The sequence below is a fragment of the Suricata suricatta genome, chromosome 4, assembly GCF_006229205.1.
Source record: "Suricata suricatta isolate VVHF042 chromosome 4, meerkat_22Aug2017_6uvM2_HiC, whole genome shotgun sequence".
Taxonomy (NCBI): domain Eukaryota; kingdom Metazoa; phylum Chordata; class Mammalia; order Carnivora; family Herpestidae; genus Suricata; species Suricata suricatta.
In genome coordinates, this window is record NC_043703.1 from 31,919,509 (window position 1) to 31,945,877 (window position 26,369).

Sequence of the window (26,369 nt, forward strand, 5' to 3'; positions counted from 1 at the left end):
TTTCCTTGAACAACTTTGTAGAATACTACATTAACTAGGTAAAATTTGTCATCAGCTCTCTTACAAGTTAGGAAGCATGTATGGACATTTTTCATCTTTAGACTCTGTTACTTGAGGTCCTGGAACATGAGACTGTGATCTATACAGTTAAACTTGGTAGTTTTAATAATTAACTCAGGTGACTTATTTTCTGATGTTTTCTGGTAAGAGAGGAGTAGGGGAACAGGTTATTATAAATATATGGGAGAAGACTTTCTGTGCCCGTATGTAGTGATACATATATGTGCGTTTCTACTGTTCCAATGAATAATTGAATAAAATGGACTAGATCTTACTGAGCATGGATTGTAAACTCAGGGGTAGAGATCAGTGTATTCCCCACGCCTGGGACGGTGTCTTGCAGGTGACAAATCTATAATTATTATCCGTTGAGTGAATGGTTGAATTGATAAAGTATCTACTTTTGCTTGATACCGTGTGTTGATGTCCTAGGAACAGAGAAAAAAACATAACATTAAACATGGTCTTTAAGATTGTAAATTATAAGTAGAGACAAAAATCAATGCATATTAATAGAAATCTATAGTGCCCACACTATTTTTTTTAAATAAAAAAAGGAGACAGATGGAAGAGGCAACAATAGTGATAATGTCATTTTCTAATTACTGAACACCTACTTTGTACCATTTATTATGCTAGGTGTTTTACATCTATTATCTCAGTGAATCTTCATGACAAACCTGATTATCACCCCTGTTACTCCTTGAGAATCGAGGTTCAGCATCATTCTCAAGATCACACAGCAACTAAGTGGCAGTGCTAGGTTATAAGACCTATTCTGTCTGCCTCTTTTACAGTACTGTTGCTTAATTGCTTCTCTGGTTTTTGGAGCTGCCTGGATCAGGATTGACCCACGTTGGTATTTGGGTACCAGACGCTCTTTGGACACTTATAGACCTAATAGAAGCCGTGGAGCTCTTTCTAAACCAGAAATGTAGCAGAAATACCGCTGTCACTGGAGCTGGACTCCACCCATTGGACTGGGTTCAATGATGGCAGGAGGGAATACTATATAGAGACTTTAAGGGGCTTCTTTTGTCTCTGCCCTCATCAATATCAATGTTAAAATCCACCCATTTTTAGTGATATTTTCAAGTTGATCAATTTCCATTATAGGCAGTGTTTTATATAGTATACCATTATAGGCAATATTTTATGTATACATATAAACGGTTGTTAAAAAACAAAGTGCGCTATTAATCATGGCTGCCATTGTGTTTGAGTTGCTTATGATTAGAGAACTGGTAGAACTGACAGATCTCTGTCTGCTGGTTCTATTTTCCTCACCTGGGAAGAAATACAGTTGATTCTTTCTCTTTTTTTAATGTTTGTTTATTTTTGAGAGACACACAGAGAGAGATGGAGGGAACACGTGAGTGAGTTGGAGAGGGGCGGTGGGGGAGGGGAAATGGAGGATCCGAAGTGGGCTCTGTTCTGACAGCATCAAGACTGACGGGGGGCTTGAACTCACAAACCATGAGATTGGACACTTAACCAATTGAGCCCAAGGCACCCCAATACAGTTGACTCTTGGACAACGTGGGTTTGAACTGCATAGATCCTCTTCTGCACAGATTTTTTTTATATATAAGTACAGTACAATTCTGAAATGGTTTAACATTTCTTTTTCTCTAGGTTGCTTTGTTGAAAGAATAAACTATATAATATATGTAACATGTAAAACATTGACTATTTAAAGTTTGTTATTGGTAAGGCTTCCAGTCAGTTGTAGGCCATTAGTAGTTCAGTTTTGGGGCAGTCAAAAGTTATACTCGGATTTTCAATTGCATGGGGATTTGGCTTCCCTAACACTTGGGCTGTTCAAGGCTCAACTGCACTATTACCTTAACCCAGTCTCCAGAAAATCTAAGTAGGTGTGAATTGGGGCTCAGGAAATCAGTCAGCCTATTTATCTCTTCAGATGATTCTTGAGTCTTTTTTTTTTTTTTTTAAGTTTATTTTGAGAGAGAGAGAAAGTGGGAGTGGGAGAAAGAGACAATCCTGAGCAGGCTCCGAACAGTCAGCGCATAGCCTGATGCAGGGCTCGAACTCACAAACTGTGAGATCATGACCTGAGCCAAAATCAAGAGTCAGATACTTGACTGACTGAGCACCCGGGTGCCCCAGATTCTTTTTTTCAATTTGTTTTTCTAGCTAATGATTTTTAAGCATATAGGTCACATTTTCTCCTGTTTCCTCCTCACTCACTTTTTAACATCTCTGAAGACAACATAGTATTGTATAATTGACAGAATTTAATTGACAGAGTTTTCGTTTCTTGCACATAAAATAATGGTACATATTACAACTGCTGGGAACTTCTAGTCAGTGATGGCTGGGCAGGTGATTTCTATAAGGGAAAATGGTCACCTAGAAAACATTCATTTAGGGATGCCCTTACGATTCCCAGTGTGTAAATGTTTTAATTTAGCTAAAGAACAGAGAAGCTATTTGATTTCATTAATCAGTACATTCGAATCATTACACTGAATGATTATGCTTCATTTATTTTGTGTCAGAATGTTTTCCACACAATAATAGAGAATAAAAGTGCATCATTAATTATCGTGGAGCCACTCACACATGTACGGGCATATATATTTCCATATCATCACACAATGAGGGAAGTGTAATATAAGAAATCATTGATCCTTACCAAAGAATTGAAGATTCAATTAAACAGTAGTATTAAATTCACGGCCATTTATAATTACGCCTTTTAACAGTTTTAAGTAATGTTTGACGAAGTTTGTAGAAACATTTCCATGTGCCCGTGTCTTCTAAATAGAAAGCTTTTTTTTTTTTTTTTTTTAAAGAATATGGTTATCTTTTGGGAGTAAAAATTACTTGTTTTGGAGAAGACTGTGACTGTTTTTTTTGGAAACAGAATCGATTCATTTGCAGAGCTTTGCTGGGCCAGATTTCTGAAAGAGAAAACTAATTACTGAAAAAAGTTGTAGTTCTGTGCATGGAAATTTGGATTTGCTCCCTCTCCTGGGAATAGGGACCCTTCTTGTGTCTTCTGCCCTTTTAGTTATCAGAACTTCCAAGCTCTTTAGTAACGTTTCTTCTAGTTCTTTCCCTTTGTCCTGGCTGGATGGGACTCTTGTTAAGAAAACCACAAGCCAGCACACAAAATCCACTTGCAGTATGTGATTGCTGTATCCTAAAACCCACTGTGTCCTCCGCGGTCCAAAAGGGGACGATGGGCACCAGGTTCCAGCTGTTTCATTGGCTGCGCTTGTTTTCCAGAATAAGTAGAGGGCCTGATTTATAGTTCAGTAACTTCTTAAAAGGCAAATATGTCTATCTTTCAGAGATGAGAAAATATGGAGACAGGAAAAATGCAAGTGGTTTAAGAGATGCTACAGGGAAAAGTGGGTGGAGAACAAAATTTTAGAGATTCTTGGAACCTCATAGTCTTTCTGTACTTGGTGATCTGTCTTTTTGCAGCAAAGCCAAAATAATTTCAACACTATTTTTTAAACACCAAACAGTTTTCAAATGGTTTCTTAAACGTTGCTTCAGCTTACTATTATAATGAGTGTCCTGACTTACAGTTTTTACAGCAATTTATAGTTTGTCTAAGAATACACACTTCACAAATGGTGGGGTCAGATCTAGACATTGGGGACTTAAGACACTTAAGTCCAATTCATTTCCATCATGTCACTCTTAGTGATTCACTAATAACTTAATCACATTTTTAAAAGTTCATTTATTTTAAGAGAGAGAAAGAGAAAGAGAGAGAGAGACTACAGGAGGGGCAGAGAGAGGGAGAGAAAGAGAGAGTCTCATGCAGGTTTTGCATTGTCCATGCAGAGCCTGATGTGGGGCTCAAACTCATGAACCGTCAGATCATGCCCTGAGCCGAAATCAGGAGGTGGGCTCTTAATCGACCAAGCCACCCGGGTGTTCCACTTAATCACATCTTATCCCCTGCTCCCCAGTTAGGATATCATTAATTTCAGTAATTTAATGTTACTTTTTATAATTTCACAATTTTGCTCCAGGTTTTGATTTTCAAAAAATTTTGGTAATGTTTATTTTTGAGAGAGGGGGAGAAAGAGGGAGATAGAGACAGTTCATGAGCAGGGGAGAAGCATAGAGAGAAGGAGACACAGAATACGAAGCAGGCTCCAGGCTCTGAGCTGTCAGCATAGAGTCTGACATGGAGCTCAAACTCATAAACTGTGAGATCACGACCTGAGCCGAAGTTAGGCATTTAACCACGTGAGCCACCCAGGCGTCCCCAGGCTGTGATTTTTAAAAGCTCTGGAAGTCAAAATTCTTTCAGTATGGATTGCACCCTTGATTTTAGGAGAATATGAAAAAGAAAATGAAATTTAACATTAAAAATTGATTAATACTAATACTTTGTGGAATAGCCATAGCCCATGTACAATAATGAAAAAACTCATTTCTAATTCAGAAGATAAATCTACTTAAAAAATTTCCTTTATATGTAGAATTTTATTGACATAATTCATGTACTGATTCAACCTATCTAAAGTTACACAACTCAGTAGTTTTAGTGTATTTACAGAATTCTGCAGTGCACCACAATCGATTTTAGAACATAAGAAAACGTGCTTATAAAAGTGGAGGTATTCAGGTATGTCTTGGTTCCTTCCAATTTTGGGCTGTTATGAATAGGGCTGCTTTATAAAAAGTATAGGTAATTTTAACCAAATAAGTAATCTTCAAATTAATGTCAGAATCACGTGTTTGAAAACCTTTAATTATATTGTAATTATTTCTCGGCTATTTAGAGACATTTTGTGCCAGTGTGCTGAGCTGGCTATCTAAAGCCTTTTCACAATTTTTGGTTTTATTGGTGTCTAGTGTTTCTCCATTCCTGTTCTTGGTCACGTTTGCTTAAACAAATGAGTTTCACATATTACCGTAGAAGCTATAAACATACACATGGTTATTAAATATGAGTTACATTTTTGTTTTAGTTTATCAAGTTCATACTAGATCCTGGGCAGAAAACTTTACCATTATTTACTGAACAATGGTTCTTATTATGTGAGGCAGATTAGAATCACATGAGTATTTAAAAATAGTAGTACCTTTACCTGCTCCTTGGAGATTGTAATTTAATTGCCAATTTAATCCCACATGGGACCCCAGTGCCAATAGCTGGCATATTTAAGTTTCCTACATAATTCTCATATGTGACCAGGATTAAAAACTTGTTTTAGATTCTTGTTCTCAAAATGTTCACAAGAGAGGCCTGAAGCTTAAGTTTTCTAAACTAGTTTACTTTTCATCTATCTGTCTGACATCTCAAGAAAAAGAGTTGATTAAATCAAAGCTGGATTCAAATGTCGGGTGGGCCCTGATCAACCTCTAGCTAGCGCCTCTGCAGTTCATTTGCCAAATTGTTCCTCTTTGTTTTCTCAGTGCTAGCAAATGCCTCCTCTGCCCAAGTTCCTTACTTGCCTTCCTTCCGTTTATTTCTTTCCTTTTCCACCTTTCCTTCCTTGCTTTGATATTAGGTGCCTACTGTCTATTCCAGCACTGTTGTATATCTTGAGGGCATAAACCCAATTTGGAGTCCTTCTTACATTTGAGTTGGCAAAAGATGCGTAATAAATACTTGTTGAGTTGACAAGAATCACACCTGAGCCCTCCTGGCCTACTGTGGCGTGTCTCAAATCCTGCGCAGAAATTACGATTTTTTTTTTTTTTTTGGTATTCCAGGAACATTCCAAGCATTGTCTGTCACTTCCTCATTTGTTTTTCTGCTTCCCTGTTAAAATCAAGGGTATCCCAAATCTAGCCAGTCTTAAACCAACAGGATAAAGTTGGTTAGGACTTGTAATTCAGGACTTATATCTCCACGTATCGCAGACTCACCTGGGTCCTACCAACAGCTGAGTTTTGGGTAATCTCAGAGTCAAGGTAGGTGATAAAGATGAGACACTGTGACTTGTGGCTTATAGGTCAGTGGAGGCTGTCCTGGAGCACCTGTCAGCCTGACGGCCAGGTCCTGGCCCCTAGTCTTCTCTTCATCCCCTTGGCATATTTTATTTTCTGGGAGCAAGGTAGAAGGGGGACATGGTGTGATCCTCTACCAGTTCATAAATTCTTACTGGGTTGGTTATCTCTCCTATGCTTGGGTATTTCAGAGTTGACTTATACAGAAAGTAATACTTACAGGCAGCAAGATATTCATGAGCGTGCATGTGTGTGCATGTGTCCTTTGCCCCCATTTAAGAATGAGAAAACAATAGCAGAAGACATAGTATTCTGTTTTAGTTTTTAATCAGTGGTTTTGTTTTTACTTATTTGTAGCCTTTGCAGCCTCTCAACATGTGGAAAATATCTTCTGAATACGATTAAACAGGTATGTGGAGCTGGGTGATGAGTCTGGTGGTGGTGCTTCTAATGCAAATGTAAAATGGGGGGAGAAAGAAAGATTGGGAGTCTAACAACACATTACTTCTTGTTGAGCCTTTGATACCACTCTGGGCTTTATGAAAATATACATGAAGTACTGAATAAATGTTGACTAGAGACCCAGCATGCCCCGTGTTCTTAGGAAAATATTTTAAGGAATACATTCTGCCTTTAAAATGAAGTAGTTAAAGCTTAGGCCTTGAGGTTTTCCCCTCACACTGCATTCCCTCCTGAATTCTTGCACTTTTTATTTGGACTGTTTGACTTGCTTATGTCGTTTTGCAAATAATTGACCCTCTGGACGTGTGTGTTTTGGTGTGTGCCTTTTCAAGGATTTGGTTTGTTCGGGGGCTGTAAGTACACCAAAAGAGCCTCTGTGGCCACCATTCGAACAAAGCTTCCTAATTTCGGTGTCATTAAGTTAGCAGCTGGTGCAGCTGAATTCAAAGGCACAAGCATGGTTATTGACTATTTTCTCTGAAAACAGCCTGAACAAAGCATTTCCTTAAGCAGTGTTGAGCAGGATTTGGAACTTCCTATGCCTCAGAAAAGTCTTAGAAAGATTTATGGAATTGCAAAGGTCAGCATGACTACATGTGATTCCAGTCCATGGCATTTGACTCCTTAAAAAAAAAATCTTGTATTTTAAAATCATATGGTCAGAATCCATAAGCCAAGAAAAAAAAAGGAGAAAAAATCCAGTTAAATATGTGTCATATCAGTTACTCTTAGATAATCCTTAGTGATGTCCTCAGAGTGTGATAACACACATGCTAGTTAACTTAAGAGCAGGAAAGTTTCATGCATTGTGGCCTGCATTCTAGTGTGGATATGCTAGATAGTGGATAGTATGTTATTTAGTTTCTTGCATATAGTTAAGGAGAGGAATCTTTTACATAAATGTATATTCTGTGAGCATCTTGGAAGTGGTAATCAGGAGTTGGCAAGAAATGTATTCATGCATTTTTTTCAAAATGGTCATGCTTTTATTATTTTTATCATAATTTTCCATTAATTTTCTTTAAAAATATTGACATATAGACATAACATTATGTTAATTTCAGGTGTAGACATAATGATTCTGTGTTAGTATATATTATGAAGTGATTATCACAATAAGTTTAGTTAACATCCATCACTACATATAGTTAACACCTTTTTTTTATAATACGAACTTCAAAGATCTACTCTCTTAGCAACGTTTTAATATACAGTACAGTTTTTCTTTTATGTTTGTTTATTTTTGAAAAGAGGGGGAGAGAGAGAGAGAGCGTGAACAGGGAAAGGGGAGAGAGAGAGAGAGAGAGACGGAGTGAGAGAATCCCAGGCAGGCTCCATGCTGTCAGTTCAGGGCCTGATGAGGAGCTTGAGCTCACGAATTGTGAGATCATGACCTGAGCTGAAACCAAGAGTTGGATGCTCAACCAACTGAGCCCCCCAGGCGCCCCTACAATACTTTTAGGTATTTATCATTTTTATATGTATATAAAAATGCAAAAAACATTTTTAGTGATAGTCACTGTGCTGTACATCCCCAGGACATCTTTATTTTATAATTGGAAAGTTGTACCTTTGACCACTTTTACCCTTTTCTCCCACCGCCATGCCCTAAGTTGTCTTTTTAATGAATATCTGCTACATACCAGACTCTGTTAAGTGCTGAGAGGTTTAAAAAAAAAAAAAAGAAGCATGATCCTCTGCAAACACTTAAGTAATAATAAAGATGCAGTGTAATTTGGTGAGAAGGTAGGTGACACAGATCTGCTTTCCTCTTTTTTATTTCCAGCTGAATTTGTATTTTCAGATGAAATTTCCTTTATAGAGAGAGAACTCAGGTTGAGTTGAAAAGGTTGAACATTGTTCCTGCCTTTTCATTCCGTAATGTAAGTTTTTGTGGTAGATTGTTTAGTTCCAAGGCAAAAGAAAATTTGGGAGGTGCTATTTATTAGAGTGACATTGCATCTTACATTTTTTTTTTTGTTAATGCATGACGTGTTGCTCATTCTTTGCCATCAGCATCAATTTAAAATCATTTTACAGGGTCAGACTCCTGGACAGTCAGGGGGAGTCTTGTCTCTGATAGCGCCATAACATGGATGCCCTTTTAACATAGCCCACTGACAGCTTAACGTCTTAAACCACTGCTCATGTCTGTTGGATCCATTTTAGTTCTGCATCCATTCATTTTTTTTAAACTTTATGGAATTAAAAATAATTATACGCTCACAGATTAATTTTACGTAGGTTTGCTACCACCATGTAAAGTAGTGATTTTTCTTTTTCTGTGTTATTTCTATTTCCTTCCAGTTTTAATGAGATTTACCTGTGATCTTAAAGATTATTTGGCTTATGTTTCTAGACCAAAACACTATATCATTTTCATATGGCTCTCCTGTATCGTCATAATCATTAAATTGTTAAGTAGGTGTCGGGTTTAACATGCAGTAAGGTCTGGTGGTTGATACTATGCAGAGCATCTCAACTCTGCAAAGGTGTAATGCTGCATGTTTTAGTTTCAGTTCTATTTGGGTAGTGTTTATGTTTTATTAATATATTTAAAAATTTTTTTTAATGTTTATTTTTGAGAGAGAGATATGGAGAGTGGGAGGGAGGGGCAGAGAGGGAGACACAGAATCTAAAGCAGGCTCGGGGCACCTGGGTGGCTCACTCGGCTAACTGTCCGGCTTTGGCTCAGGTCATGAAGTCATGGTTCTGGAATTCAAGCCCCATGTCATGCTCTGTGATGACAGGTCAGAGCCTGGAGCCTGCTTTGGATTCTGTGTCTCCCTCTCTGACCCTCCTTCGCTTATGCTGTCTCCTTCTCTTTCAAGAATAAATAAACATTAATTTAAAAAAAAAATCTAAAGCAGGCTCCGGGCTCCGAGCTGTCAGCACAGAGCCTGATGTGGTGCTCAAACTCACAAACTATGAGATCAAGACCTGAGCTGAAGTCAAACACTTAACTGACTGAGCCACCCAGGCACCCTTGTTTTACTAATATTTTACGTGTGTTAGGAGTGTATTAGAAAAATATCTTTTTTGAGTTGTTCATAGTGACTTGTGGGCCCTAAGTTTATTAATAACTGCCATCCATGATTCTATAAACATGTACACTGATCATTTTTCCATCCTGAAATGATCATGAGAGAAATGTTCCAGACCCTCTCCCAGAGTCTCAGGAGGGCCCCTGTGTTGCCCACAGGGAGAGTTTTGAAACTTGATTGCCGTTCTCATTCCTTCTACCAAACAATGCCATTCTCACTGTCACTGATTAATGTTTGTGTTTCTGTAACAGTAGGTGTCTGTAGGTCAGCTTCTCACTTGACCGCTCTGTAGCCCTGTCACTGTCTAGTGCCACCCACGTCCCCCGCTCCTGCTTGGCGGCAGCTCCTCTGGGTTAGGCTGCCCTGACATCAGTGCTCTCAGAACCTGCTTACTTCCCGGCTTTTCTGAGGTCAGTGCCATCGCCGTGTCTCCCATGCCCGTTTTCATCTCCATTGACTAAGCTCAGATTTCTTCTGCTAGTAATGTCTTAACTGCTAAGTACAATAGTTTCATTGGTGATTGTATTTGACCTTGCTTTTGTTTTTGACATGGTTGGTTCTTTAATTTCCGTCCCTTTCCATATTATTCCTATGTTCCTGCACCTTCCTTTTGGTTACTTCTTTGTCTCCTATATTGGTTACTCCTTTGTGGCCTCAGAGTTGGTATGTGGAAGTGTTTCTTAGTGGGCCCATGTATTTCTGCATCTTCAAATTCTATCCCTATGGTCATGAATCCTAGAAAGACATCTTCACCTCTGGATTGCTAGACCTCCAACTGGATATATAATAGCATTTCAAAATCATCGTATTTGCAACTCTGCTCTTTGTTTCTTCAAAATGCTTTCATTTTCTGTTTTTGTTAATACATCTTTCACTGTCAGCTGCTACATTCCCAAACCTTGATTCTCAAAATTTTTTTAATTAAAAATTTTTTAATGTTTATTTTTGAGTGAGAAAAAGAGACAGAGTGTGAGTGAGGGAAGGGCCAGAGAGAGAGAGAGGGAGAGAGAGACAGAATCCTAAGCAGAATCTGTCAGCACAGCGCCTGAAGTGGGGCTTGAACTCATCAACCATGGGATCATGATCTGAGCTGAAGTCAGACGCTTGACTAACGGAGCCACCGAAGAGCCCTTTTAATTTTTTTTAATGTTAATTTATTTCTGAGAGAGAGAGAGAGTGCATGCGCGCGCACACACACACACACACACACACAGAGTGGGGGAGGGGCAGAGAGAATGGGAGGCACAGGATCTGAAGCAGGCTCCAGGCTCTGAGCTGTCAGCACAGAGCCCGACGTGGGGCTGGAACCTGCAAACTGTGAGATCATGACCTGAGCTGAAATTGGATGCTTAACTGACTGAGCCACCCAGTGTCTCTGATTCTCAATTTTTGATTCGTTTTCATTTACCCTAGTATATGTCATCAGTCAGACTGATTTTACCTCCTTGGTATTTTTCTGCAGTTTATTTTTTTTAGTAGATGTTTTCATATTCTCATTATTGGTGTCTTTATTTCCATTCATTTTCTGAACTGCTTAGGAAGGATGCTGGGTTGAAATACAAGGATGACTCTGTCATTCTTTTGTTTAAATACAGTGATTTCCCGTAATTTATGGTCTGAAACTCCGATAACTTTGTATCTCATGGGTCAGCCCCTGCCCTACCTTTCCAGCCTCTCCACAATTTGGGAACTTTTGGTGTCTGGGGACCCCTAGCGCTTTTTAGCGCTACCCTGCTCTCCGTCAGAAAGAGCCTTGCGCCTAATACAGACCACTTGTCCTCACCCTCCTGGCCTCATTTGAAGTCGCACTGATCCAGTGAACTCACCCCATTGCTTTCTAGACTAAGTTAGATTTTTTTTTTTTGACACTTAACATTTACTTATGATGCTTAATATAATGGGTTGTTATTATTGTTAGCATTCCTTCTACTCCATTCAATTTTGACTCTTTAGAGGGCCAAGACATTTTTCTTTGTATTCACAGCCCCTGGCACATAGTAGGCATACTAATAAATACAGTGGAAAGAAATAAGTGAGAAAATAAAAACCAATAGCTGGTCAGTCACAAAAGTAATAACAGTAGAGGAGCCTAGGGCGATGTACACGCATCAAATATTTTATTCTAACAAAACTTACAAATACGTATTTTCTGACAAACCTTTGATAACAAGACCTTGACTTTTTTCCCCAGTATGGATCCACAGATGGGGTTTGGTGTTTCTTACCAAAACCAAACCCAAAGTGGATTGTGTACTTTTTTTCTGACTGTTTCTCTGGAATAAAAACTTGGATACGCTCTTGGAGTTAATTAGGATTGATTTTCCCCATTGTTGTAAGGCCCATACCTTATTCAGTGCCATTTAAAAAAAAAATTACATCTTTTATGAACTACTCTTTGAAATTCAACTTGCATTTTATAGAAACAGATATGCATCTTTTCATCCTCTTGTTTCATTTATTTAAGTAACACATCACTTAACGAAATCCCATTATAGTAAGGTGTGGCTGCATACGCAGATTTGGGATCAGTTCTACTCTGACTCTAAATGTGGTTCAGTTGATTGCAGGAGAGGCCCTTAGTCTGCTCAGGAAGGAGCCCGCCGGTCGGACCCTTCCTGGCACGTCGGTCGGGATGACTTGGACAGGGAACGGAGATCCTTGGTGAATCCGGTCAGTGGAAGGGGAGGTTGGTTAAAAACAATCTACCACATTTGTCAGATTGATGCTAAAAGGCGGGTTATCTCTGTTGGCGTTTTTGTCCCCAGAAGAGCTTCATACAAACCTGCCTGCTTTCCTGTGCGTTCTCTCCTCCACGTCGTCTATAAGCATGTTCGCGCCGAGCTCTCTGAGCGCCTTTCTGCTGGGAGCCCTCCTGCTTCCGCGTCTGTTTCTTGGTCTTTTGTTTACCGCTTTAACTGCGGGAACACATAATCTTTAAAACTGGGCCTTGTTTTCTTCCATTCCGTTGATCGCTCGCAAGTAGAGTGCTCGACCATAGTCTGTCGTTGATTCCTGTTTGTTTTTGTCTCTCAGTATGTTGTTTTCTTCCGTATTTGGAAGGCCTTCATTTTGACAGTTCTGTGGCTGGGCACCCTGTTAACATCCTTCTGTGGAGTGGCTGGTTGTAATTAAAATTTCATATTTGAGCCAATCGTTTACACATTCCACCTTGAGTTTTTAAATCTGTGATAATGCTGATCAGATTTTTGTTACATCTGGTTTAATAATTAGGTTTAGACTGTCCCTTAGGTTAATTACTGTTTCAGTTTCTACAACCTGTTTTGAAATATATGTTGGTATTTTCGGTATTAATATTTCTGCTAATACAGACCAAGGAAACCGTTATTCAGTCTTTCTCTCTCTTTCTCTCATCTAAAATACGTGCCTTCCAAAGGTGTTATCTTTTTGAGCAACATTTTTTATTTGCTTTGGAGCATTTTGAGCGGTTACTCACAAATTCCTTCTTGTCAAGCCTAATTAGCAGTTTGTCCTTGACCTGTTAAATTTTGAGGGTTTCTCTGCATTCCTTGATAGGGTGCTCATCCCAGATTTTGAAAAGCAGTTAGCTATTTATGTCCCCACTGACCCTGTGCCTTCAGCTTCCATGGGGCTTGGTCATTTTGGGCCATAGCAGATGTTTATTTGGCCTCTGGATAAGGTCTTTAAGATGGTCTTCAAAGTCCTTATGGTTTGTTTTCTTAAAGCTGCATGTTTCCTTTTTTGCGACAATGTCACATTTATAAGGGGTTTGCAACAATGTTGCATTGGTAAGGGTTAACTAGTGACTCGTTAAGCCATTTTCCAAGACTGGGGTAATGGTTTTATCTGGTTTGGCAGGACTTTTTACCAAAGGCAGCTGTTTTTGATATTTTCAGCGAGAGAGCAAACCCTCCTGCCTGAGACCAGAGGTGTATACTCAGACTGCATTACCATTTTCTTGGTGTCTTTTTTTCCTACTATGTTCATTGAAACTGTGAGATTGTTATCTACGATGATTATAAAAAGCAGTACCTCGTAGTTTGACTATACCAGCTCTTTCTTTATAATGTGTATATGAGTTGGTAATGGCTAGATTTCATAATGAAGGGAAATTATTTATGGATGAAGAAAGCATCCTAGACTATTAGAGCATGTAGCTTAAGAAAGCAAGTGTTCAAAATATTCACCATCTGCTTCAGTAGACTTTTTTAGAATAACATAGTACAGTCTGAAAGCCCCCCAAAGGCATCTCCATTTCCCCCTCCTAGTCTCCTCTGTGGCCCACAGGCCATACTAGACTGTGGCTGTGGAGAGGCCACAGCACCCACAGTGCATCTGGCACCTTGCAGGACTTCAGCCCCTTTTAAAACCTCCTCTGAGGGGCGGGTCCTTAGGGCCACCTTCTGTGGACTGACCAGTCCTTCCATTAGCTAGTTACCACCAAGCGTCTCTTGCATTTCAATCTGTATTCGGGTTACTAGTCAACTCTTAAAAATGAGGCATGATTCCTAAACCGGAAACATGTAGCTTTGAGAAAATAAACTAGAGATTGACCATTTTTGAAGACCTCATCCATAGATATTCAGGGCCATTTTATGTGTACTGATGAATCATTCCATCAGCTGGTTGCCATGGAGAGTCTTCTCCATTTCAGTCTCTTGCCTGCTTCATAAAACTTCTGAGAGAACCTCTCCATTGCTGATTCTAACTCCAGTATGAACCCTCATTTTGTTTATCTAGAGGGATCATTCAGAGTGCTCTGCGTTGCCAGCCCATGAGCAGAAGAGGGAATGTCCCCTGAGGTCACACGCTGTAGCTGGGGTCCTAAGCCCTGTTGCTCAGGCACTTTCTCCAGTCACTCCTACGCTGCTTTATGGGCTCAGAAACTGGGTATTTGTGCTGAAGCAAGGACACGTAATACCATTCTGCATCTCTGATGGCTGCGCATGTCCGTCCCCTTGCCAATAATATGGAACACAGTACAGCACGAACAATACTAAGATGCTCACCTTTGAGCCAAGAAACAGAAGTTTTCATGCAAATGGATACCAGAGGGCTTACCAGATTTCCACGTCATCACTTATACCTAGATATGTGGCATTTCCTGTGTAGACCCTAGAGACTCTGATGGAGGTAAATGAGAGTCCAGATGAATGGCTACATAATAGAAATAGTAATAATTTTGAAATAGTCACAAGTGTCTTTCACATTTGAATTTCTGACTTTGAATAGTTTGAATATGAACATGAATTATTATTATACATTGTAGTGTATATGTGTATATACTAAGATATAAGAATGTGTTTATGAATTAGATACACAGTAGTATAGTATATATATATGCAGATAATGCAAAATAGAATATGGATATGAATAATTTGTGTATATGAATCAAACAGCATGGTGTAATATGTGTGTCTGTACGCATATGAATCAAACATAGAGTAATGTAATGTATATGTGTGTATGAACTCAACACAGTGATATGATGTGGATGTGTGAATCAAGCACAGAACACTGTAGAGTATGTGTACAAATCAGAGGCATGCGTGTATGTGTGCATATGTATTTTTGTGTATGATTCGGACACATGGTAGTCTAATGTGTACATGTATGAGACAGAGACAGAAAAGAGAGAAAGAGAATCAGACTCAGAGGAGTATAATTGGAAAAAACACAGGAGAAATAAAACTTAGTAGATTCCAAAATAACATCTGTGTGATTGCACAAATCATGCAATCCTTCTAGGCATCACTAGTAAAAAACTGAGATTTTTACTAGCTCTAACTAAGGTCCTTTATGGTTTTGAGATTTGATGGTTAGTACAGTCACTGTCACAAACTACCTAGCCCATTCCATCACTGTGTGAATCATTATATCTGTAATGACATTTAGAGTTGACCTTTCAGCATTCAGAATCTCCATTGTATCTTTGTTTATTAGCCTTTGCAGGAGAGAGACATAATAACTCTAATTTCATGGTTATTTCTCTGAACTATGCCCAAAATGGCCCTGGTTTTTATAATTAAAAGAATCTAGTACTTTCTCGGCTATCCTATCGAAATCAGATTTTCTAAATCACTGGATTAACAGAAAGAAAAAATGGCAGCAATCTGTGTCTCATCTTGTTGAGGTTACGTGACTGTATAATAACCTAACTAAAAATCACCTCGTGAGGGAGGGCATCTTCGTCTTTCTTGGCACTGGGTAGTTCTTGCCGCATGCTGGACACTCAGCAAATATTTATGGAGTGAACAGATCATTGTAGATTGCGTTTTAAAAATTCATTGTCATCTATATGCCCATGTGTTCTCTCTGGATCTTCTTGTGATGTTTAGGTTGGAGAGAGGTGATTTCCTGCCGTCCTGTTTGCAAGGAGGTAGTGCCATCGAGGCGCTGTTTGTGACGGACACAGGGGGACCGAGCGGAAGCCGGAGCAGCATGTTAGTGCTTTTCTCTCTTTTGGGAACAGTGGTTGCGCCCCCTTTAGAGGCACCATCTTAAACCAGTGAAGCAAATTATTTCATTAGCTCTGTGTCCATACAGTCATATGGGAGCTTTTTCTCCAGGCATAAATCTTGTGTCCATTGGGCACTGAAGCAGTTAATCTAAATGCTCTCTTTTGGAATCAAAGTGCAATGTGGACGTGGCGCTGAGTTATGATGCCAGAACATCAGAAGGTCCTATTTCTTTTTCCCATAGACTATTCTCTTACTAGCATGTGGTGACTATAAAAGGAAGTGAAAAATTCTACAAGGAAAAATGATCAACATTATAAGAAAATTTGGTAATCCCATTCACAGCGCCTTTTCTATTGCATGAGTGCCTTACACATTTTTATTTTAATTTCGGAAACCATTGACACATTAATCACTAGGTGTGGTGGTAATTAATTTTTGCTTTGATACTGTCTGCCAGCTTTCTTGCGGAAAAGGAGCAAGCATGGGAAATACTATTTTAAAAAATTTGATTATCGGTTATCACAGACATTCTTCAGGAAGAGATTTGGCCCTAAAATGAATGAAATAAGAACACGTTATATAAGGTTAGTACACCTAGCAGTTGCGATGTCCTTGAAGTTGAACACAAAAAATGCTAATACAGACTTGCAATTGGCTATAGGTTAGCTCCTTTAGTCCGGGCCTCTTTGCAGGGTTTTGAAATTTTTGTATGAGGTTTGTACTGCACCTAACCTCACAAAGGAGGCTTCCTCTAGAGTCAAAAATGAAACTGAATATTCATATTAGGGGGGTGGGGAGAGAGAAAATGTCCTCCCCTTAGAAGCAGACTGCAGGAGAGTTCTGCCAAGCGGCCTGTTTGTGAGAACTAGTGAAGTCATCAGTCCAGAGCTATTTTAATACACTGACACGGTGCTTCAAGGCAGCTGGGGGTGCCGCACAGAGGAAGCTCTGAGAGAGAGGTTTGCAGAAGCAGAACATTTCCCTGCCGACTGCCAGCCTCGCCAGTGCACGCTGGCCGGGACCCCGACCTCTCTGGGCCGCGTGAGGGCTCCTGTAATGGCCCAGGCGGAAGGACGGGAAAAGCAGTGGCGGTTACTACAGGTCCTCTGAAGCAGTGTGTCCATATCACCGTGCCAAGGCTGTCCCCCAGAATGGGTTGCTGTGGGTCAGGAGAGCGGGATGGCAGAAGGCCGGAGATGAAATCTCTTCTTTATAGAGCGAGATGGTTTCTTTTTCTTTTTTCTTTTACTTGCAAAGGTCGCAGGTGCAAAGCCTGGCCTTTTTGTGATGCAATCTTGTAGGAGATTGGGCGAAGGAAAGGAAGCGGGACGTATATATTAATTTTTCAGTATATTGAAAACAACTTGAATACTGTGCCGGACAGTATGTTACCTCAGAACAGGCCCAAAGTGGGAGGGTATCCTGTTCAGATGCATTTTTAAACCCTTACGAAAAAGATCTATCACTGGTGAAACAAAAATTTTTTAACCCGAAATGCATTTTAATTTTCTGATTTTGAACTCTGCCCTGTGGACTCAGTCATTCAAGAACCTTCAGAAAAGCATAAATGAATATTTGCTTAGAGAATCATCTACCGGATGCTATTTTAACCACTTCCGAAACCATCTAAAAGTGTACCCAGAGCCTCATCCCTTTAGAGGCTGAGAAAAAGTCCAGATACATCAACCAAATGGAGGTAAATTTAGATATCATGAGATATACTGAGTTTGAGTGTAAGAAATTAACTCTTTTTCAGCTTCACCGACGCAAGTGTTTTCGATCCCCAAAGTAAGGTGTTCTCTGATAAGTCATTTTCTCCTACAACAGGCAGTGAATCAAAGCAGACACTCTTTAGCGTGAGGGCACTCAGGGGTCATGGCTGTGAAAGCTCCATGATTCAACCCCAGTTGAGCAATGGGAAGCCAGAGACAGGAAGCTGCCTTGTTTATTAGAAGTAGGGTAACCACAGTCGCAGATGGCTGAGGAAGGTTCTATTGGCCTTTCAATCTGAATAGCAGGCCTTGGTGCAAAAGAAAAAGAAAAAGCCAAAGCATTGGCATAGGTGTTTCAATATTACGGAAACATACATGGCTCCTGTGTACTTCTTAACATTTTTAGCTTAACAGGCACAGCCCTTGACATTTCCTATTCGTTGTAAAAAGTTTAACAAAGCTTTCCTTTAAAGTCAAGGTATGAGACACTGCATGACCTTGATTTCTGCAATGTGAAATCCAAGGAACGTAACCGTTATTTAGGTGACTGCTTCCTTCAGACTATTCCGAAAGACATTTATTCAGAGATTTCCATCATGTTTCAGCAGGAAAAATATCAAAGTTGCCTTGGGATTCCTAGGAAGGCTCGGGGGGAGGGATTAGAGAGTAATTTTCTAATTGACAAACTTTGGGGCATCACTTAGAACTTTTTCACTTTACAGATGAAAAAAAAACTGAGACCCAAAAGTGCCTTTCTTACCTGAAATCTCACAGTCTAAGAAGGATCATGGAAATTAGATGAATGAATCTAATTGCTACTTATTATAGGTCCAATAGTCGACTTGCCCTTTTGGGGGAAAATTAAGAAAAGCTGCCGTGGGATTAGATCAAGGCTTTCTGGGACGGGATTTATGCTTTCTCTGACACTTAGAAGGTACTTGAGGATTCATGGAATGTAGTGTAGTTTTTAAAAGTTGGGGGCTTGAAATCTGTCTCACCCATTATTGCTGTGGGACTTCAATCAAGGGACTTAATGTATGTGGGCCTCAGTTTCCTCATTTGTAAGATGAATGTAATACTAGCAGTTACCTGAAAGGATTCCTGTGATGTTTGGGGAGAATAAATTTTTCATGCCTTAGCGGGTGCCTGGTTTGTAGAAAGAGCAAAAGAAATGTAGTCTTGTTGTGATGACTAATGTTGTTACTTTGTTGTACTGTACTTCAAGGCCCTCATTTGAAAGATTCATTTTCATCATTGTCATCTACACAAGGGACCAAGGTCTAGATTTGGCCCGCTGCCTTCACCTCTGTGTGCTGGAGAGTAGTTTTGCTTCTGGTGGGCTGAAATAAATGCTCTGTGAGGAATAAAGATCGAGAAATTAAAACCTGTGGATAGGGATCAATGAACATTTCAGAGAGAGTAGATAATAGGACTAAACAATGCCCAGTTCATAGTGGCAGGTTTCCTTCATGGTCATTTTGTACGTTCGGATTTCCCCTTTCCTCCTTCTACATCTTTACTCAGGGCTGTGTTTGGATATGCACATGCTTTCATATATTTTTACATGGACATGCACATTCATATATTTTTATATGTTGCTTTTAAATGATAAAATTATGAGATACATTCCTTTGTATCTATTTTACAGATGAGAAAAACTGGGGCTCTATGAAACTTAAATCACATAGAGTTGGGAAAAGTGGCTCAGTCGGTTAAGTGTCTTACTTGATTTCGGCTCAGGCTGTGATCTCATGGTTTGTGGTTTCGAGCCCCATGTTGAGCTCTGCACGGACAGAGTGGCTTGGGATTCTCCCCCTCCTCTGTCTCTGTCCCTCCCCCCACACTCATTGACTCTCTCTACATAAATAAAGAAACCTAAAAATGTTACATAAAGTGAATTCAACCACTTGTTCATTTTTTTATTTTCCCCCTCGCTGTGTCTCAATACCTCCTCTTATTTCATTTCTTCCCCTCAGTGTATATTTTTGGCTTCTTTCCTTTTTGCCCTTCATCCTTCTCTTTCTCTGTTGCATGTTACCATCTCCCCTTTTCATTTTTCCTGATTTCTCTGATGTACAGCAAAAATACTTTTTTTTTTAATGTTTTATTTATTTTTGAGAGAAAGAGAGACCACATGAGCAGGGGAGGGTCAGCGAGAGAGGGAGACCCTCTGAATCTGAAGCAGGCTCCAGGCTCTGAGCTGTCAGCAGAGCCCGACGTGGGGCTCGAACCCACGAACCCTGAGATCATGACCTGAGCTGAAGCCAGACGCTCAACTGACTGAGCCACCCAGGCTCCCCCCAAAATAATTTTTAAGACGTTGGTGTCTCTTGTAATATTTGAATTCTTATGCCAATTTAAAAAGCAGATCATATGTTTTCATTCAGAGGTGTTGAATTAAGTTGCAGTCTGCAGCCAGTGATGTAACTCGTCTCCCATGTGTGTCCATGACTAGCTGATTGGAAAAGTAATTTGCTGCTCCTCTTGAAAAGTCGAGGCAAGTCAGTGACACATCTTGAAGATTTGCTTCTCCAGTGATAGATAACTCCACTTACACTGAGTGTTCTAGTTCTAAAAGACGCCAGCGTAGCCACCCTTATGATTGTTTTAAATCTGTCTTCTTGGTACAAAGCCTGCTGTCGCCTGCTCTCTGGGAGTCCAGTGACATTAGCCCCTTTTCAGAAGTCCTGGGAGGAGGTTGGTGTTTTCTCCTGGTCTGCGGGGTGGCGGGGGCGGGGAGGTTGTGGACAGGCGGCCCCTGAGCTCTGCCTGTGTCTCGGCGTCTCTAACTGGCTGACTCCGTTGCACTTCATAACTGCCTACCCACGCACACACACAGTCCTTTGTCCTGGCTTGTTTTTTTTTTTTGTACATTACAGAGACATGTGGAATTACCTTTAGAAAGACAAGGGGAAATAGAAAAGTTTGAAGTTCAGGAACACAAAGCTTGAAATTGGGTCCTAGACCATGTTACTAAAATTCTCTTATCAGTTTTCAACAACTTGGGCCTGGCTGCCCAGCATGGTCTGTAACCCTCTTGCTTGCTTTCCTGAACGGCTCCCAGCAACTTAAAAAATAACTGAGCTCTTAAGTTATGCAGAGCATTATGACTTTTCTCCAACTCTGATGACCAGATCCGGCTCTGGACCTCCTTTTGCTGCTCATGTAAAGACCATAATTTCTGAGTCTTCTGTTTCCTTCTTTACTAGGCCTCACAGTGGCAGGGGAAGAATGCAGACTTCTGTTACACGGAGTTGAATTTCACTCCCCTTCCCTCCCAGAGGAGGCAGATATGGCTTCTAAATATTTTTCCACTCCTCTTTAACATGTAGAATTAAAGTCAAAACAAATTATGGTCATCTTGGCTTTTTTGGTTGAGTAGAGTTTTGATGAGTTGGAGTTGACTATAACTTTGAAAGAACATTTTTTAGTTTGACAATATAGCTGGGTAGCACACTTTACATTCTCACAAATTACTTTTCTGATCCTGTTTGAAGACCAAAGTATGGCAAATACTTGAACAACTTCTCTGTGTAGGAAGCACTTAATGTTAAATAGGATTCTTCTGCAGTTCAAAGGGATATACTGCCTAATTTCACACCTAGTGCCATATAAGTTGGATTTCTTATTCATCACACACCATATGCAGTGTTATTAATCTTTACTGTAAGTAGAAGGAAAAGTGAGCAATAAAAGCAAGCCTAAAAAAAAAAATCTACCAACAAACATACAAGAAAAAAACTCCCTAACAGATGCTTCCGAAAGAAGTGACAGTCAGTGAAATGTGGGTTACATGTATGTTGCATAACTGATGCACTGATGTGTATGCTCAATATGGTCCTTGGATTTCACTTCGGATCACAGTGTGGTCTTCGTTCTTTTTTCCTTCTCCCTCTCCACTCCCCTTCCTTCCTCCTCCGCACTTCCCACAGCTCTTAAGTCCTATTCAGGCATCTTCTCTGGGTGGGAACCCTTTGACTCTTCTTCCTTTGCACTCTTCAGCCGGATGTTGCGTTTGTCTGTGTTTGCGATCCCAGGCCCACCCACCTTCGCTGAATGGCGCTGAGAACAGCCTCTGAAGGTGGTTGGCACAGCTCAAGCGATGGTTCCTGTCTCCGCTGCCTTTCTTGTACAATCCAGTGTTGCTTGTTGTTATCCAGGTGAGCTCTGCCACCAGCTGCCCCTGGAACTTGTTCTTGGCCTGATGCGTGCAGCCGGCCTGATGCATGCAGCCGCTCATCCTGGCCCTAGGCTTGCTGCTTGAGAGCTATTGCCTACTGGCCACCCATTGCCCAGAACAACTGTGTTTAGGGTGAATCGGTGCTGTTGTCTTTCTTCCACCTGTCACCGTTGTGTGTCCATACCCTTCTCTATTAACTGAAAAATATTCTGTAGAAACATCTTGAGTGTTTCACGTGCTGAGGCTTGGTGAGCCCTGCCTACCGAGAAGTGAAGGCCAGCCTGAAGGCAGAAAGGCTTTATCAGCCATGGGAGTAGGTGAATGGATGCTGATTATGCCCACAATTTGTTCCCATACTCTGGGGATGAGCATCATATGTTCACAGTGGTACCGAAACCAGACCTGCTGGGTAACCCGTATTGCCTTCTATTGCATCTTGTAAAGAACCAAGAAAATACAGTTGAACAAGTATCTTCAAATACTTTGATGGCAAGGTAAATGCCTTGCATTGGTGTGTTATTGTAGCCCATTGGTAGAAGGCATCATTTTTTCTTCTGCTTCTGCTTCTAATAAATTGCATTGCAGACAAAGTTTTGCTTTTTAAAGACATTTAAACGAATGGAGTTTATTTGAGAAACTGATGTCTAAATTTCCAACCTTTTTTGTTGCTACAACTACAAGGCATTTTGGTGAGAATGTACAGGACAGAATTTGACTTATTAAAACTTCAAGTTAACTTGCCTTTGGTAGTTTATCTTAACATGATTTTTTCTATTACTTTTGAAATATTTAGTACTATTGTCAGTGGCTGATATCCTGGGACTTGAGATGTTTTCTTCACTGTTGCCTATTGTGCTAGATGCTCTTGAGCAAGAAATTTAACTCTGTCTTAACTTCCTAAGATGTTAGTCATTCCCCACTTTTTCATAGGGCAGTCAGGGTGCTTTGGTGCCACTGTCCTGTGTAAATACAAGGCATAATATTATAATGGAATTTTAATTTTCTTTAGCGTCAAATTTTTGCTCACTAATTTTTAGTCAGGATAGATGTGCACAGGAAATGCTTAAGCTCGGGAGTCACATTTCTTAATAAGATCATAGACTGATTCCTTTTGCTTTTGCTTTGAGAAATGGGGAAAAAGCATTCTATCAAGAATGGAAAGTATCACTATCCGGTGAGTGAAACCCTTTGATGTTACTGTACTTAGTAAAATATATAAGCAACCTGATATGTCTGGAAGCCCCTCAAATGACATGAGTGGGGAGGCCCCACATGGCTGGGAGAGTGGCTCAGGCAGGGATACCTGGGTGGTGATCTTGAAGCCATCTCTCATTAACTGTGTGCTCTTGGGGGAGTCCTGGGTTGTTGTCTTTTTTGTAGAATGAGTTGTTGGAACTTGCTCATTCCAGAGTTCCCTTGTGTCATCTGAAAACCACGTTTCCATTCCCTGCCCTTCCTTGTCAGCCTCGTCTGTCAGTGACAGGTCTTGGGACCCGGCCCACTGGCAGATCTCAGTGAGCGTGACCCTCTGTGGGACGTAAGTTGCTCATGAAAAGAGAAGTCCAGCTCTGGCTTTTAATGCCTTTAGTGTTGTTTGTTTCATTTTGTTTTGTTTTAAGAGAGAGAGCGAGCGAGAGCGAGCGAGCGCCTATCCGTGCTTATGCATGCTTGCAAACGGGGGAGAGGCAGAGAGGGATAGAGAGAACCCTAAGCAGTCTCCATGCCCAGCTCAGAGCCTTACCGCTGTGAGATCATGACCTGAGCCAAAATCAAGAGTTGTGTGCTTAACCGCCTGAGCCACTCAGCTGCCCCTGCCCTTGGGGTACTTTAAACAGTATTCTGTATCATGCATCTGTTATTTTTGGCCAAAGGGTCTAGAGGCTGACATCACACAGAGTTAGTTGCTTTGACTTCTCTTTGTGAATTGTCCTAGCTGCTTTGACTCGCTTGGTGGTTTTTAATTTTTGGAGTGAGGGGTCCACTTTATATGTTTTGTTTTAGGCCCTCTTTTGGTCTAAGAATTTTGAAACTGTGAGTAGTTTGAAATACCTCTTGAAGATATACTGGAGCAGTTTCAAATTCAACATAGTTTAATCCTGTTTTATAGGATGGAATACATGGGGAAAATTTACTGGGATTGGGATTTTATTAAAAATATTATGACTCATGTTACTTTTCTTGTAACTAATAAAGAAGCCTTTAAATGAGCATAGCAATATTCTGTACTCATTAATCCCACAAAGTAAATTTATCTCATTTTTCAATGAATATGAGTTTCTAGGTCTCATTTTACCCTTCATTCTGACCAGAATGCAGACATGCCACAAGATTTTCTTTTTCCTCCACCCCATTTTCTCTCTCGACAATGTACTAATATGATTTTAAGCAATATTTTTAGCATTGTTTTTCAGTTTGAGATTTGCGTGGTAGCCATTCATTTTACTTGTTGAATGAACATCTGTCGTGCGCCAGGCCCAGCATCCAGGTGTCTGACTGTCACCTTCTGTAAAGCTTTGTTCTGGCTGTTTCCGAAGCCGGTGGAGGTGGTGTGTTGAACGATTAGGAGCACCAGCCTCTCCCTGCTTGGGTTTGTATCTTGTTCCACTGCTTGCTTTGCTTGTGACTTTGAGCAGTCTTACCTTCTCTGTGCTTTAGTTCTCTCACCTATGAAATAGGGATGTTAGCCCTACCTTGTTGAGAACATTAAAGGAAATACAACATGGGAAGGATTTAGTGCCGGACACATGATCATCCTAGTCTATTATTATATTATTATGTTTAGCAGCAATGGCAGTAGTAGCTCTGATAGTGGTAGGTGGTATTTTTTGCCATCATGGTTCTTATAGTTTAATGGCAAGTTGAGAGTTCTTTCTATTACAAAGAACAGTGTGCACACAGGCGGCTCAGTGGGTTGAGTGTCCAACTCTTGATTTCAGCTCAGGTCGTGATCTCATGGTTCATGGGACTGAGCCGCACACTGGGGTCTGGCACAGACAGCGCGGAGCCTGCTTGGGATTCTCTCTGTCTTTCTCTCTGCCCTTCCACTGCGCAAGCTTGCTCACTCACTCTCTCAAAATAAATAAACCTTGAGAAATTTAAAATATTACAAGGAGTATGTATTAAAATATATGCGGTACATTCAGATACAGTTTTCCACCACAAATGGCAAAAGAAACTTTTTCTCTATAAGTATTTTGTTTAATAGCATATATAATATAGTAAGTGTACTTTGAAACTTAATCTAAACTATACATTGGTATCTTAATTTAGGTATTTCAGTTTATTTTAGCAGGTATCTGAACATGTTTGTTGTAAACATATGGCCCCCCCCCAAAAAAAAGGTCTAGATAATAGAGTTTCCTGCTAGTAGATGCAGGGGCCGTCTCCTGTTCAGGTATGAGTTAATATTCTGGCGCTTTCTTAATGATTGCTCGCATGGCTGTCGATGTAGAGTAGAAGGCAGCCAGGGAAGACTCTGGAGGTTTTGGAGGGAAAGCAAGACTGTGGGTTGTCAGAGAAGATGAGAAAGGCCTAGAGCCAAGGTGTAGACTGTATTGTAGTTTATGAGGCAGAAATGAGCAGACTACATGCGAAGGAGAGAACACCGGTTGCCCTTCAACTTTTCATCTGAGCTGTGGTAATGCGGGAAAAGGACAGGGACCAGGAGCGGTGACCTTATCTAGGGGGGTACATTTGATTCTGTTTAATTTATTTCTCGTGGCTGTGATGTCCGGATAACATTCACTTTAAAACTTTGGAAACTGGAATAGAAACTTGCTTCAGGGGAAGCATTCTTCCTTTGAATTGCGTGTGATGTGATCTGGCCAAGCTGATTCATAGCTCTGATGGATGGACCCATTGTTATTTCCTTTCCATGTATTAAAAAACTCATTTTCAGTAATAGTCTTCTCAAGAGTGAGGCTAGTAGAAATGTTAAAAAAATTTAGAATAATTGATTAAAAAATGTAATTCTCAGAATTACGTGATGGGAAACGGGTGGGCAAACCACAAGAATGCCTCTCTGTGGCCCTATTTCCTAGAAAAACTTACACAGTATATACCATGTTTCTGATACAGTTTAGTCTTCACAGTTACTCTGAGAAGTTACTGCATCTCTCCCCATATATATGTATATATGTATATATGTATATGTGTATACATATATGGAAACAGAGACACAGAAAGGTAAAATAATTAGTTTTAGGTCACACACTTAGAAGGTTTGGGAGCCAGACATGGAATTGTTCCAGCTTTTCTTTTCTTTTTATCTGACCTCACTTCTTCTTTCTGCTTGATCCCAATTCCGTCTTTTTCTTTCTGTCTTGAGGGGTTGATTTGGTGGGAGTGACGATGGTGCTTTTGATCTTCTGATGAGAGTGAGTCCATCCCTCTGCTCAGTCCACGCTCCACCTCCCTTCCTGGTATCCCAAGGCTCCTTTCCTGTTTTTGCTCATTTCACTTTCATTTTCTTCCATCCCTACTTCTGCTCCTCAGTTTTCTGCCCTGCTCCTCACCACCAGCCTAG

The 26,369-nt window shown here is 40.3% G+C and overlaps 1 protein-coding gene across 4 annotated transcripts in view; it reads left to right on the forward strand.

Moving 5' to 3' along the window:
• Positions 1-26,369, forward strand: part of KLF12 (Kruppel like factor 12) — a 432,829-nt gene that overhangs the window by 51,933 nt on the left and 354,527 nt on the right. For 3 of the 4 annotated variants that reach the window (XM_029936613.1, XM_029936610.1, XM_029936609.1), the window contains exon 2: positions 6,364-6,415. The exons of the other annotated variant lie outside the window; for it this stretch is intronic. The gene's annotated coding sequence lies outside the window, so the exon portion shown is untranslated. The remainder of the gene's footprint in view (positions 1-6,363; positions 6,416-26,369) is intronic. 4 annotated transcript variants of the gene reach the window in all.